The following is a 12,248-nucleotide window of genomic DNA, read 5'->3' on the forward strand; positions in this document are numbered from 1 at the left end:
CAGAGGAGTTACTGGAAAGTCTGTAGGCAGAACATTCAACTCAAACATATCTCAGCAGAGAATGCCTCACTCTTCCTACATACAGACAGAGACAGAATGAGAGTGAGAGAGGAGAGAGATCGACTGACCTATTGATTTACAAAAGAAATGAAAAAAAGTGTCTGGTGAAAGACCGGACAGTGAAAGTGTGAGTTAGTGCCCAGTTCAGGGCATAGCCCTCCTCATTCTGTTTTTCAAGATCCAAAGACTAATGGCTGCTCCCTATCTGCTCATCTGAAGTGACTCCTGTCAGGTGGCAAGCCCTGCCATGACGTATAACTGATAATTAGTTTTTACATTGCCTCATTCTTAAATGTAGGTGGGCATGATACACAGAAGTGTGGAGTATTAAGGAAAAAGACCCAGATGTATGCAAACAAAAACTACTCCCTAGGAAACATAGTTGAATCAAGGAAAAAATAGTTTTTAAAAATGTATAATTAGTGTCCTCAGATATCTATATAAATATAGATCTATAAAGATATATCAGAAAACAAAAACACAATGCTATGGGAATAGACTCAGATTAAGAAAGTGCATTTGGGAATAAAAAATAGAATTACCAGGCTGGGCATGGTGGCTGTAATCCCACTACTTTGGGAGGCTGAGGCAGGAGGATTGCTTGAGCCTAGGAGTTCCAGACCAGCCTGGGCAATATAGTGAGACTCTGTCTCTACTATGTGACCCAAGTTGGATATAGGAAGAATACTCACTTGTAAGAATGCCAAGAAGGCTGAGGAGTGGTCTGGGGCTTGCGAATAGTGCTCAAAACATTCTATCATTTTAAATGGAAAGCATCAAACTTCCTGTATATGCAAAAGTGGACAGAACTCTATAGTACTTATGTACTCCCATGTACTCCTGATCCAGCTAAAATAATGATTATTTTACCAGAGGGGATTAAATTATGGCCCAAAGGCCAAATCCAGCCCACTGAATGTTTTTGTAAATAAAGTTTTATTGGAACACAGTCACACTCGTTTCTTTATATTTTGTCTGTGACTGCTTTCACATTACAATTGCAGAGTTGAGTGGTGGGCAACACAGTTTGAGACCCTGGCCCACAGCTAATATCTGGCCTTTTATAGAAAAAAAAAAAAAAAGTTGTGGCTCACACCTGTAATCCTAGAACTTTGGGAGGCCAAGACAGGAGCCTGAGCCCGAGATCAGCTTGGGCAACATAGCAAGACCCTGTTTATATTTAAAAAAAAAAAAAAAAAAAAGGAAGGAAAGAAAGAAAAGAAAAGAGAAAGTTGGTGACCTAGGTTTTATTTGCCTATGATTAACACCTTCCACTCCCATCTGCCCACCTGCCTACCCCACTCTCATATTATTTTGAAGCAAATCATCATCATATCATTTGATTGGTAAATATTTCAGCGTGTATTTCTATTTTTTTAAGTGGCAGTGTCTCAATCTGACACCGAAGCTGGAGTGCAGTGGCATGATCATTCTAACCTCAACCTCCTGGGCTTGAGCAATCCTCCCATTTCAGCCTTCTGAGTAGCTGGGACTACAGGTACATGCCAGCATGCCTGGCTCAATTTTTTATTATTTTGTAGAGACAGGGTCTCGCTCTGTTGCCCAGGCTGGTCTTGAAATTTTGGCCTCAAGTGACCCTCCTGCCTGGGTCTCTCAAAGTGCTGGTATTACAGGCATGAGCCACTGTGCCCTACACCTGGCAGTGTAATTTTAAATATGGCAGTGTCAGGGTGACCATACAATATTCTAACAACTATGTCCTGCTGTCAACACAGTTACTATTTACTCAGAAGAGCATGTGGAAGCTAAAGATATCCATGTTTGAATTTGACTAGTTGACCACATCCATAAATTAAAATAAACATAAGTTCAAAGTGGAATTCCAAAGAAACTACTAAGACATCCTTCTTAAAAAAAAAAAAAAAATCAATTTAAAAGCATTATCAAGTGTCCTATCTTAGAACGATAATTTATATCTTTTGACTTTGCTGTATCCTCCTGGAAGTTAAAATAGGTATTTCCAGCTCCTCTTGGTTTTTTTTTCCTCATCTAGTAAATTTGGATTTTTTGCTGTCTCTGTATTCAAAATGAAGCTGAGTTTAACGCGACTCTTTCATTTAACAGCTTCATTTCATAAAGGCCATTATCAGGCTAGGTCATCTCTGTGTGTAGCTTCTGTGATTGATGTCAGCCCGATTCTGGGAAAATCGTTTTAATTAGTACTGCTTCTGAAATACCCAAAGGAACACAAATATCTGGTACTTAGTTATAGAACAGACCTCATCATCTGAATAAATAACCTCTTTGATTTTCTAAGTAGGACCTAGGAGAATTTAACAATTCAACTGAAAGAAACTGAAGGCTCTGGAATGATCTACTGATTTAGGAAGTGTCCTCAGTGACTTGGGACTATCCTCTCAGCCATTAGGGACAACCACACAGGGCACACCATCAGTGTTCAGTGAACTATCCTAGGCTAATGAGTGTTATCCACTGAGATGGATTTGTTTCCACAGCTCTGCTGTGGAAGGGAATCTCTGGATTCTCACACTCTAGATTCCAGTCCCAGTGTTTCTGTTTTTCTACCACTATGACCCTCAGTTTGTTTATCTAAAAACCAGAGGCCAGATGTGGTGTTTCGTGCCTTTAATCCCTGCACTTTGGGAGGCTGAAATGGGAGGATCACTTGAGCCCGGGGGTTTGAGACCAGCCTAGGCAACATAGTAAGACCCTGTCTCAACAACAAAAACATTTTTTAATGAGCTGGGTGTGGTAGCGTGCATCTGTAGTACCAGCTACTCAGGAGGCTGAGGCAGGAGGATCACTTGAGCCCAGGACTCCAAGGTTGCAGTGAGCTGTGATTGCGCCATGCACTCGGGCCTGGGTGACAGGGTGAGACTCTCTCTAAATAAATAAATAAGATAAAATAAAATAAAGAAATTCCTGCATATCTCACAGGATTATTGAGAGGACAAAATGAAAACATATGTGAACATGTTTTACAAACGACTAGGGACTACACAGGGCTTACAAATAGAGTGAGGCAGGAACTCAGCCCTTGGAGAGGCTAGAAAACATTGTCCCCAATCCACGAACAAGATTCAGGGGAGCCCAGGGTCCCCTAGAATTCAGTACTCCATCAGAAGTCTTGGGAAGCTGGTGCCTCAGGCACTCAACCCCCGAAGGGACCCAAACATCCAGCGTTCCCCTAGGTCAGCAGCAAAGCAGGACTCTTAAGCAGAAGACAGATTCTATTTCAAAACTCAAGGTCTCTTCACAGCTTCTCTAGAGGTCAGTCAGGGCTGAGCACAGGGAAGCCCCTAATGTTGAAGGGCTGGGCTCCACCATTCAATTTTGTTTTCAATTTAGAAGACATCGTAATGATCAACATAGCTTATTTCCAGGCCCATCTTAATGTCCCCATTACTTTTTTACATTCCCACTGTCTCTGTCACTCAGTTTATCTGCCTCAGCATTCACACACATGCATCCCTGACTAAAACAGATACTTGTATTTTTTAAAACATTTATTCATTTATTTATTTTACAGCAAAGGAGAAAACATGTATTAAAACCAACATTTTACTGTAACATTTTGATTTGGGGGTTGGAGAGCAAAAACTCAATATCTTATTTCTTGGAAAATTCTAGTGTTTTATGGCTTTCTAAGGAAATTTGTCTGTGTTTAATTTATATACTTCAGATTAAAGCACAATGAGATTGCCACCATCACTTTGCCTTTCGTAAGATTTCTTTATTATTATTATTATATGTTAAGTTCTGGGGTATATGTGTAGAATGTGCAGTTTTGTTGCATAGGTATACACATGCCGTGGTGGTTTGCTGCACTCATCAACTCTTCACCTACATTAGGTATTTCTCTAAATGCTATCCCTCCCCTAACCCCCCACCCCATGACAGGGGCTGGTGTGTGATGTTCCCCTCCCTGTGTCCAGTGTTCTCATTGCTCAACTCCCACTTATGAGTGAGAACATGCAGTGTTTGGTTTTCTGTTCTTGTGATCGTTTGCTGAGAATGATGGTTTCCAGCTTCATCCATGTCCCTGCAAAGACATGAACTCATCCTTTTTTATGGGTGCATAGTATTCCATGGTGTATATGTGCCACATTTTCTTAATCCAGTCTATCATTGATGGGCATTTGGGTTGGTTCCAAGTCTTTGCTATTGTGAAGAGTGCTGCAGTAAACATACGTGTGCATGTGTCTTTATGGTAGAATGATTTACAATCCTTCAGGTATATACCTAGTAATAGGATTACTTGGTCAAATGGTATTTCTGGTTCTAGATCCTTGAGGAATAGCCACGCTGTCTTCCACAATGGTTGAACTAATTTACACTCCCACCAACAGTGTAAAAGCGTTCCTATTTCTCTACATCCTCTCTAGCATCTGTTGTTTCCTGACTTTTTAATGATCACAAGACAAGGATGCCCTCTCTCACTACTCCTATTCAACATAGTATTGGGAGTTCTGTCCAGGGCCATCAGGCAAGAGAAAGAAATAAAGAGTATTCAAATAGGAAAAGAGGAAGTCAAATTGTCTCTGTTTTCAGATGACATGATTGTATATTTAGAAAACCCCACCATCTCAGCCCAAAATCTCCTTAGGCTGATAAGCATCTTCAGCAAAGTATCAGGATACAAAATCAATGTGCAAAAATCACAAGCATTTCTATACACCAATAACAAACAGAGAGCCAAATCATGAGTGAACTCCCATTCACAATTGCTTCTAAGAGAATAAAATACCTAGGAATATAACTTACAAGAGATGTGAAGGACCTCTTTATGGAGAACTACCAACCACTGCTCAAGGAAATAAGAAAGGACACAAACAAATGGAAAAAGCATTCCATGCTCATGGATACGAAGAATCAATATTGTGAAAATGGCCATCCTGCCCAAAGTAATTTATAGGTTCAATGCCATCCCCAGTAAGCTACAACTGACTTTATTCACAGAATTGGAAAAAACTACTTTAAACTTCATATGGAACCAAATAAGAGCCTGCATAGCCAAGACAATCTTAAGGAAAAAGAACAAAGCTGGAGGCATTGTGCTACCTGACTTCAAACTATACTACAAGGCTACAGTAACCAAAACAGCATGGTACTGGTACCAAAACAGATATATAGACCAATGGAACAGAACAGAGGCCTCAGAAATAACACTACACATCTACAACCATCTGATCTTTGACAAACCTGGGACAATCTAGCAATGGGGAAAGGATTCCCTATTTAATAAATGGTGTTGGGAAAACTCACTAGCCATATGCAGAAAAATGAGACTGGACCCCTTCCTTACACCTTATACAAAAATTAACTCAAGATGGATTAAAGACTTAAATGTAAGACCTAAAACCATAAAAATCCTAGAAGAAAACCTGGGCAATGCCATTCAGGACATAGGCATTGGCAAAGACTTCATGTCTAAAACACCAGAAGCAATGGCAACAAAAGCCAAAATTGACAAATGGGATCATATTAAACTAAAGAGCTTCTACACAGCAAAAGAAACTATCATCAGAGTGAACAGGTAACCCACAGAATGGGAGAAAAGTTTTGCAATCTATCCATCTGACAAAGAGCTAATATCCAGAATCTACAAAGAACTTAAACAAATTTACAAGAAAAAATACAATCCCATCAAAAAGTGGGCAAAGGATATGAACAGGCACTTCTCAAAAGAAGACATTTATGCAGCCAACAAAAATATGAAAAAAAAGCTCATCATCACTGGTCATTAGAGAAATGCAAGTCAAAACCACAATGAGATACCATCTCTTGCCAGTTATATGCTTGTATTTTTTTAACCTCCTGTACCAGTCAGGATGAGCTGTTTGTCTGCAGGACCAAACAACCCCTGAAGCTCAGTGGAGTGAGATACCACTTATTTCTGCCTCACCATATCTGGCCAGCACAGGTTGGTAGGAGGACTCTGCTCATCCTAGTGTCTCACAGACCCAGGTGAGACATAGGTGATGACATAAGTGCCATCTCCATCAATACTTCCATCCTATCATAGGCAGGGCAAAGAGAATGTAGTAAATCACATGCTGTCTTATAAAGCATCTACCTGGAAAAGACTCACGCCACTTCCACTCATACTGCATTGGCCAAAGCAAGTCACGTGGCTGCTTTGAAGGGAGCAAGGAAGTATAACCGTACTGTGTGTCTGAAAGGAGAATGGAAATATTAGTTATACAGTACTTATCATGATCATACCTCTTGTGGTAGGAAGGATAAGAGCCCTTCACAGATGTCTACGTACTAATCCCTGGATTATGACATGTTACATAGCAAAGGGAAATAAGGTTGCAGGTGGAATTAAGCTTGCTAACCAGGTGACGCTAAAATAGGGAGACTGTGCCTCCATTATCCAGGTGGGGCCAATATAATCACAAGGGAGAACGGGGAAGAGGGAGGGAGAAAAGGAGAGGCAGAGGAAGAGATGTGTTGGAGCTGGCTTTGAAGATGAAAGAAGGGAAGTATAAGCCAAGAAATGCAGGCAGCCCCTTGAAGCTAGAAAAGGGCGCAGATTCCTCCTCTTCTAGAGCCTCTGGAAGGAATGCGACCCTGCTGACACATTAAGTTGAATCTAGTGAGACCTGTGTCAGACTTTTGAACTACTGAACTGCAAGATAATGAATGTGTGTGGTTTTAAGCCACTAAATTTGTGGAAGTGTGTTACAGCAACAATAGGAAACGAATATATCTCTCTTTTAAAAAATTCACATTTATTATTAATTTTTTTCTAACCATAAAAGTAAGACATGATAAAATTTGGATTGCGTAAAAATAAAATGTAAAAATTACTTGCAAGTTTTTGGTATATATCCTTTCAGTATTATTTCCTGCTTATATATACATACATACATATAAGTGTATGCACATGTTACAAAATTAGATCACGTGGCATAGCTTTGCAGCTTGCCTCTTCATTTACCAATGACTCATGAGCATTTTCTTATGACTAAAATGTTCTAACTGTGCTATCCAATACAGTCACATGTGGCTATTTAGAACTTGAAATGTGGCTAGTCTGAATTGAGACATACAGTAAGTCCTCACTTAATGTTATCAATAGGTTCTTGGAAACTGTGACTTTAAACAAAACAATGTACAACAAAACCAGTTTTACCATGCTAATTGACATAAACAAGAGGTAAATTCCATTGGCATATTTCTGTTTACAAAAACATCATTAACTTTTAAATAAGGACCAAAACACTTCTAATATTAAACATTGAAATAAATGTAATACAAAATGTAATAAATACATAAATCTTGGAAAGATTAATAAAAGCAAGGCCAGGCATAGTGGCTCATGTGTAATCCCAACACTTTGGGAGCCTGAGGCAAGAGGATCACTTGAGTCCAGGCGTTCCAGACAAGTCTGGACAACATAGCAAGACTCTTGTCTCAAAAAAAAAAAAAAGAATAAATTAAAAACATAAAAATAAACAAGTAAGGTAATTACTTACCCAATTATTTCAGTTCAGGGTCACTGGAAGTTGGAGCTAGCTCAGAGCACAAGGTCTCTATGTTGCCCAGACTGATTTTGAACTTCTGGGGTCAAGCAATCCTCCCGCCTTGGCCTACCAGAGTGTTGGGATTGTAGGCGTGAGTCACCACACCTGGCCTACATAAGATTTTACATTGAAATACTTATTCATCACACAACTGATTTAATAAGTTATTTGGGGCCAGTTGTGGTGGCTCATGCCTGTAATCCTAGCACTTTGAGAGGCCGAGGCAGGTGGATCACTTGAGGTCAGGAGTTCGAGACCAGCCTGGCCAACATGGTGAAACCCCATCTCTACCCAAAATACAAAAATTAGTCGGACATGGTGCCACACACCTGTAATACCAGCTACTTGGGAGGCTGAGGCAGGAGAATCACTTGAATCTGGGCAGCAGAGTTTGCAGTGAGCTGAGATCATGCCACTGCACTCTGGCTCTGAACGAAAGTGAGACTTTATAGAGTGAGGCTCTGTCTCGGGAAAAAAAAAAAAAGTTATTTGGAGCTTTCACCATGCCTCTCCTATTTAAGGTGAGGTGTGGGACCATCTTTGAGAAAGGAGTCAGGTTTCCTCTGAACTGTCACTGTTGTTTGTCATAAGCTGCAGTGAACTCTATACATGGGACACTGCTGCCACTGAGGAGCTTGGAACACTCCTCCCCGGGCTTTCGTAAACCACACCGGGTCTTCCTGGACCTTCCAAGCCCCATGCCAAACAGCGTCAGTGATAATGAAGGATCTCTCTGGTACAGGCTGCCCTTTTTGGAGGCATGTAGAGCCAGCAAACCTCACCTCGCCTGGAACTATGTTGAATGTCATCAGTCTCTAAGAGCAGGGGGTCATTTGCAAATCATCACTCACAGCATTTGCTTAGTCAATAACAACGTCACAAAGAAACCACATTAGAACTTGAAATGTGGCTAGTCTGAATTGAGACGTACAGTAAATCCTCACTTAACATCATCAATAGGTTCTTGGAAACTGTGACTTTAAGCAAAACAATGTATAACAAAACCAGTTTTATATGGGCTAATTGACATAAACAAGAGGTAAATTCCCTCAGCATAAGAAACTCTTAGCCCTTATGAGTTCCCTTAGATCCTTATTTACATATTGGATATAGTCAGGTCAAATAAAGTACCCTAGACTCAAGCCTTGTGAGGGTCCATATCCTCAACTGAATTCTTAGAATATAATTCTAGGGGAAAGAATATGCCTCCTTTTTCCTGTCCAGTTTCAGGGTCAGATAAGTTTCCCTGTTGAATCTGGCTGGTGATTTCTTGTTTATTAATCAATGGGGAGGCAGAATAGGAAGTCTAGTTACATTATTGGGCTGCATCTCTGAAATCCTAGATTTTCTTGGTAATAATGAATAGTAAAGAGAAAAATCTCTCTCTCTCTCTGTTTCTTTCTCTATCTCTCTGTTAGATACAGGGTCTTGCTCTGTCACCCAGGCAAGAGTGCAGTGTAGCTCACTCACTGTAGTCTTGAACTCCTGGGATCAAGTGATCCTCCTGCCTCAGCCTCCTGAGTAGCTGGGACCACAGGTGTGAGCCACCACACCAGGCTAATTAAAAAACATTTTTTTTTTTTTTTTAGAGACAGGGTCTCACTATATTGCCCAGGCTGGTCCTGAACTCCTGGCTTCAAGCTATCCTCCCACTTTGGCCTCCAAAGTGCTGGGATTACGGTGCAAGCCACCACACCCAGCCTGTCGTCTCTTAGCTCTAGGATCTAACTCTGACTCAACACACTCATTATTTGTTAAATTTGAAAGTGGAAATAAATTATATGTAAAAGAGTCAGTAGATCTACGTCTGAGGTTTGTCAAATATTGCAGACACTGCTATTTTACCTCAGATAGAGGTTTTTTTTTTGTTGTTACCTTTTAACTTCTGAGCCCCTCACATTTTCTTAATCCATAAAATTATTTATGGCCCTTGCCATTGATACCGTATCAGTGATATATCTTATGGTTGAAAGGATTGAAAGTTTTCCAGTCTTTCGAGTGACTACTGCCTAATTTGTTTCAGGGTCCATTTCATTCCTTTTAGCTGTTGGCATTGTAATTGCCTTTCTAGGTGTTACATACACTTTTCACAACAGGAAAGGCTGCAGCACAGGTGAGAGGTCAGGTTTTCTCAAAAGCATGTTCAGAGCAGGATAGTGATGGAGGAGCCAGGATGTTCCTGGGTGTGCTGTGGTAGACAGCCTAGGCAAACCTACCCCCAAAAATCTGAGGAAGCTGAAAGGCTGAAAAAGAGGCTCATAAATCTGCCCAAGGGAAAGATTCATGGTCAAGGGTGTTTTGTCCTAAGTGCAGGATTCACAGTTAACAAGCTACAGTGGTGAGAAGGTCTACGCAAACTTGCCCCCAAAGGTTGAAGAAAGAGACTGACAAATCCAGTTTCTTAGGAAGAAACATTTAAAAGGGACTTAGGAACAGAAACAATCTCTCTGTTGGCTGAGGGATGGTAGATTCCCGCACCTGTGCTCCAGAAAATATCCTCTATATAGCAAGCTTTTTTGGTAAAATGTGCAGCTGTATGCCTCAGACTTTCTACCAAAACTTGTGACCACTGGGGAGGTTAGATAAACATCTTTATGAGGGTCTATCCATGCAATGGAAACACCTTGGTATGCAGTAGTCAAACATCGGTCATCATGGCAGTTTTTCTTCAAGATGGCATCACTATTGCCATGCAACCAGCTGTTTCCCTGCCCTGGACCCAAGCTCCCCCTAAGTTTGTATTTAAAAAGGGCATCTTATCAACACATTTTAAGGTAACATGCTGACCTGGTGATTGTCAAGGCCAGAATGGAAAGACATAGTAGGAACAAGACTGTTGGTCGTGTTTTTACCAATTAAGGGATTTACCACGTGAATCCCTTAATTTACCAATTAAGGGATCCTTGTCTCCCCCAAGTGGATGTGTCTCTGGTTGAGGATGACCTTGAAAGGGACTGATTTCTAGCCATGGTGAATACTTAACTGACATCTAACTCCCAGTATCTTCCACTCATCCATTCTACTTTATTCCTTAGGGCTATGTAGAACAAACCCAGTCTTTACACTGAGCTATCTTTTAGTTTAGTGTAAACCATGGGCTTCTTTCATGGGTTGTTTCATCAATCTTTCAATACAAAAAAGATACCTCTTCACACAGACTTTCTTAATACCTACTCTGTTGTTTCCATTCCACTTACCTCCTTCAGATACATTTTTTATTTTTGTTGGTTTTTCTCCTCGAAGCCCACTAGAATGAAAGTTTCATGAGGCTTTTCATGTCATTTTGTCATATGCTGTGCTTGGTGCATTATAGGCACACAGTACCCTCTGGCCTTATACTCTCACAGATCTGCAAGATCCCTACTCCAACCCAGTGCAAACTCTTCTCTCTATAAAAAGAGATCCTTTTTCCCAATAGTTTGAACATAAGTCATAGAATTGAGTTTCACTGGCCTGGCCAGAATCCTGTGCCCATCCCCAACAAATTACTGTGGCCAAGGGGATGGGCCACATTGCTTGGCTACTCTTGGGTTGCCTGCTCAACTGGAATAATGTTTTTTCTTTTTCTTTTTAGAGCCAGGGTCTCACTCTGTCTGACTGGAGTGCAATGGTGCAGTCATAGCTCACTACAGCCTGCAACTCTTGGGCTCAAGTGATCCTCCAGCCTCAGCCTCCTGAGTAGCTGGGACTATGGGCATACACCACACTATGCCCGGCTAAGTTTTAAAATTTTTGTGGAGATGGTGGTCTCACTATGTCACCCAGGTTGGTCTCCAACACCTGGGCTCAAGTAATCTACCTGCCTTGGCCTCCCAAAGTGCTGGGATTACAGGTGTGAGCCACCACACCCAGTCTGGAATAAGATTTGACTGTTGTAGAATCACATGGCTAGCAGTGATGAAGGATTGATTACTTGAAAGACAATTAAGCACTGCTACTAAAAGGAAGATGGAAGGAATGCAGGACAGGTAAAAGTACACAGGGAGGAATGCATATTCGGAAGGCCTGTTTGTCAAGCACTGTGTAGGTTGAGCACCCTTAATCTGAAAATCCGAAATCCAAAATGCTCCAAAATTCAAAACTTTTGAGCACTGATGTGGTGCTCAAGGAAATACTCAGTGGAGCATTTTGGATTTCAGATTTTGCTATTGGGATGCTCAACTGGCATGTATTCTGCAAATACTCAAAAGTCTGAAAACATCCAAAATCTGAAACACTTCTGGTCTCAAACATTTCAGATAAGGGATACTCAAGCTGCATATACATTATCCCATTTAATTTACATCACAACCCAACAAAATGAGTACTATTTTTAGAGGAGAAAGCAAACTTAGAAAGATTAAGAAATTTGCCAGCTACAAGTTGATGAGCTGGGTCTCAAATCCAGGTCTGTTCGGTTCTAAGACAGAACCTATATGTAGCATGTCTCTCTTCACTCCTACCGCTCAGGTTTTATTCATGTGTCACCCTCAGTCATTCACTATGGTTCACTGGATAGCTAGGGAAGCACAGAATAAACACTCAGTATTTCACTCAGTTCAGGCTCTGTGCCCTGAGTGTGCCTGTCTTTGCCATCTTCTCCCAGCCAATGTTGTCTCTCCAATTTCTCCAGTTTTCCAGCCTTTCCATTAGACTGAAACTCAGTTCTGCTTCTATCTCTTCCACGTCTTGTCT

The sequence above is a fragment of the Piliocolobus tephrosceles genome, chromosome 7, assembly GCF_002776525.5.
Source record: "Piliocolobus tephrosceles isolate RC106 chromosome 7, ASM277652v3, whole genome shotgun sequence".
In the NCBI taxonomy this organism is placed as follows: Eukaryota; Metazoa; Chordata; class Mammalia; order Primates; family Cercopithecidae; genus Piliocolobus; species Piliocolobus tephrosceles.